The sequence below is a fragment of the Biomphalaria glabrata genome, chromosome 2 (genome assembly GCF_947242115.1).
Source record: "Biomphalaria glabrata chromosome 2, xgBioGlab47.1, whole genome shotgun sequence".
Lineage (NCBI taxonomy): Eukaryota > Metazoa > Mollusca > Gastropoda > Planorbidae > Biomphalaria > Biomphalaria glabrata.
In genome coordinates this window covers 11,488,122-11,494,309 of record NC_074712.1, presented here as the reverse complement: position 1 = coordinate 11,494,309, position 6,188 = coordinate 11,488,122, and the positions used below count along the sequence as shown (strand labels likewise).

General features: G+C 31.8%; 1 long non-coding RNA gene across 1 annotated transcript; it reads right to left on the bottom strand.

The window, feature by feature from the left end:
* Positions 1–2,851: 2,851 nt before the first annotated feature.
* LOC129924484 (uncharacterized) lies at positions 2,852–4,713 on the bottom strand. The gene is made up of 3 exons (XR_008776421.1): positions 4,575–4,713; positions 3,263–3,369; positions 2,852–2,914 (listed from the first exon to the last, which is right to left on the bottom strand). It is a non-coding gene; the product is annotated as an uncharacterized LOC129924484 (long non-coding RNA).
* Positions 4,714–6,188: the final 1,475 nt, after the last annotated feature.

Genomic DNA, 6,188 nt, shown 5'->3' with positions numbered 1-6,188 from the left:
TACAATCAGAGCGGTCGCCTTTATTCTTATAAATTGTAACAATGTTGGAGTCTTTCAATTCCTGGGGGACCATTCCTTGTTCCCAGCACAAGCTTAGCAGTTCATGGAGTGGTTTGATTAGGGCATGTTTTCCAGCCTGAATTACTTCAGCAGGAATGCCATCTCCTCCGGGTGTTTTCCCATGTGCAAGCATGTCAATGGCAATGCTCAGCTCCTTTACTGAGGGCGTTTCGTCTAATTCCGTCAAAACTGGAAGTGATGGGAAGTTGGAAACAGCATTTGGTGAGATGGCGTTTTCAATCTGGTAGAGTTCTGCATAGTGTTCTACGTAGATTCTAAAGATCTAGAAAAATAGATCTATTCCACTTAATTTATTAACATAAATCTACTAATGTCATTTATAATAAGTAGCTCTAGATCTACTATTTTATCAATGCATTCATACAGAATTTAATATATAGATCTAATTATACTAATAAAGAGTTGTAATTTAGCTCTATATTTTAGCTCTATATGTTGTTAGCAAATAGCGTTACACAAAAAAAAAACGAACCTGGGTTTTTCTAAACTATGATACTTGGTGTGTAATAGTAAAACCGCACCTAGCTAAATAAATTGTAAATAGAGAGCTAATACCTATATTTATTGTAGTATATATATATAGGTCAGTGGTTTTATATTATATAATAGAGAATTGACTATTATAATTTCTTTTACTGAATTGGGCTATTCGCGTCTGACACATATATAATTTGTTTGTGCAGCAACAAAGCACTTATGCATCAAACCATGGAACTATACTAATGGAACACCAGCTTCGAGTTTTTTACAAAGACAAAGAGAGTCGAAGTGCCGTCGCGCATCTTTTTCGCGCACCATACCATTTTGAAAAATCGATGAGGATGCCAAAGAAGAAATTTACTCCGAGAGCCACTTGGATTGACCTTCATTGAGAGTAAAACTTCCCCACACTATATTTTATTAGATCTGTAAAAACTATATCCATTTTCTGACTATCTGATAAAATAGATACAATTTCCCTGAATAAGAGATCGTCACAAAAGTTGTTTTTTTCGATCACCCTATAAAATGCCACTTATTTTCCAAAAAATAGAATCTAAATTCCGAAAATACAATCTTTCAGTGTTTCTGTGTTTGGTTTATTTACACTAAATCTGGATGAAGACCTGTCTACCGTTCCGCCAAATGCGTATTTGTTACGATATACTAAATTGCACGAAATAAAAATAGGAGGCCTAATACAGTTTTGACACTCCAAGCTACGCATTTCTAATCGTTTTTTTTTATTATCGAAAGGACTAGGCTATAGGCATACACGTCTCGTGGGAAACAAAGAAAAAGTTAATCTTGATAATATTGTAGCCTAAATAAAATGACAAAAAAAACAACAACAAAACAACTATAGCCTAATCTAAAATGAAATAGATCTAGAGCTACATTTTCTTGGACGAATGATATAAAATAAGTATAAATAATAAGTCATATGAATCTGATAGATCTAAAGCAAATACTGATAGAGTCATTCATTAATTAATTATTAGAATTACTTGACTACCAACTGGGTATTTTTATTGCCAAAATACAATGTATTTTATGTGCATTTATTAAAAACAACAACCAAAAATTAAGCGTTTGACGCAACTAGATCTAATATTAGTAATATATAGATTCTTGTTCTAGATCCAGAAAGCTACTTCTCTAATTCAGTTTTCTAGTTTAATTCTAGTTAGATCTAGATGTCTAGACCACTAGATCTAAATCTAGCCAGGGTTTTTGTCATGGAATAGATTTATAAAACTTCAACCACCTACTGACCACGATATGACAGATAGGCCTACTCTCTCTACTACTAGACTCTAGATCTAGTACTAGTAGATCACTACATTTGACTAGATGATTACTAGATTCTAGATCACAGTAAAATTCAATGTGTACTTCCGACTTTAGCTCAACAAACAAGTCTACTCCAAAGTATAGATCTACTAGTAAAGTCACAAAGTGTAAAGGATCATTATATATTCACATAAAAAAATTATAGGCCTAAAATGAATCGAATAATCAGTCACTAATTTGACTAATCAGTAATCTAAATTGTTGTTTTTTAAATGGCAAGTGTTATTGATGACTTCTGACTTGTAAACCAGTTGCAGAGATTCTAGTTTTTATGTTGATGACATGTTAGGATATATCAATGATATTTAGATAAACCTAGTGGAACAGACAGAAGGACCATTTAATATAAGGCAAAGAAGTAAGATGTTTATAATCCATCAAACTATGATCAAACTCACAGAGGACTTGTGTCATTTGTGACGGCATTTCATGCATTTACAGAAGCTACAAACTATTCTACAAAAATGATAGGCTTGTCTTTGATTCCGAAGACTTATGAGGAATGCTATGTTTCCAGTGGCTACTCAGCCCCAGCTGTGACCTACATATTATGCCACACTGAGCACAGGCATAACCATTGTCCACCTGTGGTAGAATCAGTTGTTTTTTTTCTTTTTGCCGTCTACCCTCGGCAATTAATTTTCATTGGTGTATACCACACCTTTGTAAGTGACCTCCAGCTGTCTCGCTCTGAAGCTGTATGCAACCAGGTGCTCTCTTATTCTATGTCAGTTAAAGCAAGTTGGCGCCTAAGCTTGTCTTTAAAGCATTTCTGTGGTACCTCTTTATGTGCATATGACATGTTAGGCAAATAGGTTTTGCCTATCGGAAGGCCATTTCGGAATATATAGGTGTTTAAAATGAAACTCCAAACATCTGGACTTCCAGTAACCAAGAAAATAAGCTTAGGATTCAAAGAGACGACACTGGCATTTCAGAGGTGCAACCAATCATTGACTTTTCAGGAATGCATGCCTTTTTCTTGCATTTCCAAACATAACTGTAATTATACAATTAGGCATATTGGTTAATTTCTTTTGAAAACATTACAATTAAAAAATAATATTATTAAATTGAAAACGTTGTATCAAACATACAAATTATCAGACAATTTTGCCTAATTTTATCTAACAGTTTATTGTAAAGGAATGGCCTGCACAACAACCAAGGTATATTAGGCATTCATGAAAGATGAATGTGCTTAAGAGTGTTATAAATAAAAAAAAAAACTTAGAGAAAAATGTTAAGTTCCATCCCAGATATTTGGATGTTGCTTGACCATGAAAATCACACAATTCATAAAACATCTATTAGATAACTAAAATAAAAATTGTATAGTAGTACTTACATTAAATATTGAATGGATGCCCAGAGAGTAGAAATAGTATAAGTATGATCCTTGAGCCATTCTGGAACATCATCAGAACTGGTTGCCATGGTTCTACTTGTTAATAACTGAAACATTACAAACATTTTTTTTTATTCATAATTTATCACAGACTAGAATAGAAATGTTGCCAGGAAAAATACCAATGGTTAGAATACACCTGATGCTACTTTTGTAGCCTTATTACTGGTTAAAATGCACCAAAACTTCATTAATTAAATCTGATAAGAAACATATATGTATCACACAAGTCCAAGTTTATCAGAGTGTCAGCAAATAATTAACTAGATATGTGAGTTTTATATTAAAGTACTGAATTTCAGGGGATAGATCCAACTTGACACCACATCATTTATTATTTCATGAACTCATGGGTCTGGGTATGGCATGGAATGGAAACTAATATATATGGGGTGTAGGCAAGGCATGGATTATAAATTGTCTTGTATAGATTAGATTGGGTAAAACTGCCAATCGAAGGTAACTTTTACTGATAGATCTGGATCAATTATAAATTTATGGGACCTAGGCCTGCATAAATTTTATCTTTTATTTATATATTTTATGTACATATATAACTAGTCTAGAATCTATAATTATATCTTAATAATAATTTTTGTAGATAGATGTCATATAATATCTAACATATTAAGTATAGATCAGTAGATTTAGAATTTTAGCTAGTAGAATATTTTTATATCCTAATCTGAACTGGATCTATATATCTAGAATTTAGATCAGTAGATTTAGTATTTTAGGTAGTAAAAACTTTTATACTCTAAATCTAAACTGGATCTAGATCTAATTATTCTAGAAGCTTAGATCTAGAAGACTAGTTGTCAAGATTTGACTACACTATGGCTAATGCACTAGTTTAGTAGGCCTACTAAATAGATCAAGAGACAGAGTACTAATAGACTCGTCTTGCCTCGTTGGGCCTCTCAAATCAGCTATAGTCTTTAGAGACAATTTAGGAAGGTGAATATCGATCCAATTCAAAGATCTACAATCTACATGTTAGAGTCTAGCTAGAGATGCTAGAGATCTAGTCTAGAAGGCTTATCAATAAAAAATAAAATCAATCATTTCTAAAGTTTGTAAAATTATATGTAGATCTAATCTATCTATTTATAATATAATAAAAATCTATGTCTACTTTTTAAATATTTAAAATGATATGGCTGATGATAGTAATTATTTTAATTGAGACATTGACATACTGTCACATACAAAGTGACAAAATTAGATCTTATACTAACTCATACACTCATACCGTATTGTATTAAACCTTCGAGTTTACGTTCCACTATCTTGACTTGACTATATTGACTAAATAAAGGGCACTATGATTATAGATGTAGATTATTATCTATGATGATGATGTTTATCAACTGGTAGATCTATAAGTAGTATCGTCACATTAAGTATAATCAGTATAACCACTGTATTCGTTTCATTCACTGTCTGTATCAATAATTGTGTGAATGTGATGTGAAAGTGAAGTCTAGATTTAGATAGAATTGATAGATTATAGATCTACTATTAAAAAGTATTAACTATACTAACTATAGTGTTAGCATAGCCAGTATGACTCGTATGAGTAAACTCATATACTGTAAAAGTGTATAATAGTAAGTATAGGTATAGACAGACTAGATCATAGATGATCGATAGATCTAGAATCTAGACTAGAGTCACAAGATTTGACTAGATCTATAAATATTCATATTGACAATTATTGATCTCATGTATGGTCTAGATCTAGATAAAATAGAGTGGATCTCATGACTGTCTATATTAGATCTATTGATTTTTTTTTTAAACTTTAAATAAATCTAGACCTTAGTCTTTAACTTTAGTCTAGGCCTAGGTGTTGTAGATCTATATTATTCTAGATATTATACAAGAGATCTAGATCAATATAAGTTCGGTTTTTTTAAAAATTCGCATACGAAATTTTAAATACCCAGATTAAAGTATTTATATACCCATATTGGTAGGTCCGAGTTAATCATTTATTAGATCTATTAAAGCATGTCTATATAAAAGATTATTATTTTAAAAATATATTATTATATAAAAGATATAGTTATGAATATTTACTTTAAAAAATTAAAGAAAATGAATTTTTCACTTTTGCCAATTAACACTCTGGCTAGCAAAAAGGATGACTCCTCAATACTGTGAAAAGACGATAACTGCATGAGTTGGTTTGGAATTGTATTTTGTAAGACTAATTTTCAAAACATATCCTTCATGAGAGAGAACGAAAAAAGGTTGTCAAAAAAAATAAGCTGGCTGGACTACGCAAATAATGGACCAGCCTCTCTCTCTTGATATCTTGTTAAGAACATTGGTGACCGGGAAAAGTGGATGGTTTGGTTGCGCGGGACAGATGATAAAAATGACATGTACATAAAAAAAAATCCAGATTTTGTGTAAAATACCCAAATGAGGAAGTACTGGAAACACCTATTTTAATGAAGTGGCCTTAAAAAAAAATCTTTTGTGACGATCCATTATTCAGGGAAATTGTATCTATTTTATCAGATAGTCAGAAAATGGATAAAGTTTTTACAGATCTAATAAAATATAGTGTGGGGAAGTTTTACTCTCAATGAAGGTCAATCCAAGTGGCTCTCGGAGTAAATTTCTTCTTTGGCATCCTCATCGATTTTTCAAATTGGTATGGTGCGCGAAAAAAGATGCGCGACGGCACTCTGATCATGAAATCTCGAAGCTGGTGTTCCATTAGTATAGTTCCATGATCAAACACTGAAACATAATCTTCAAATACAAAAACAAAACTTAATAAAATACTCAGAAAGACACAAAGATAAATGTACATTCCTAGTTTCATATGCTAGGACGAATTAGTACAAATGCT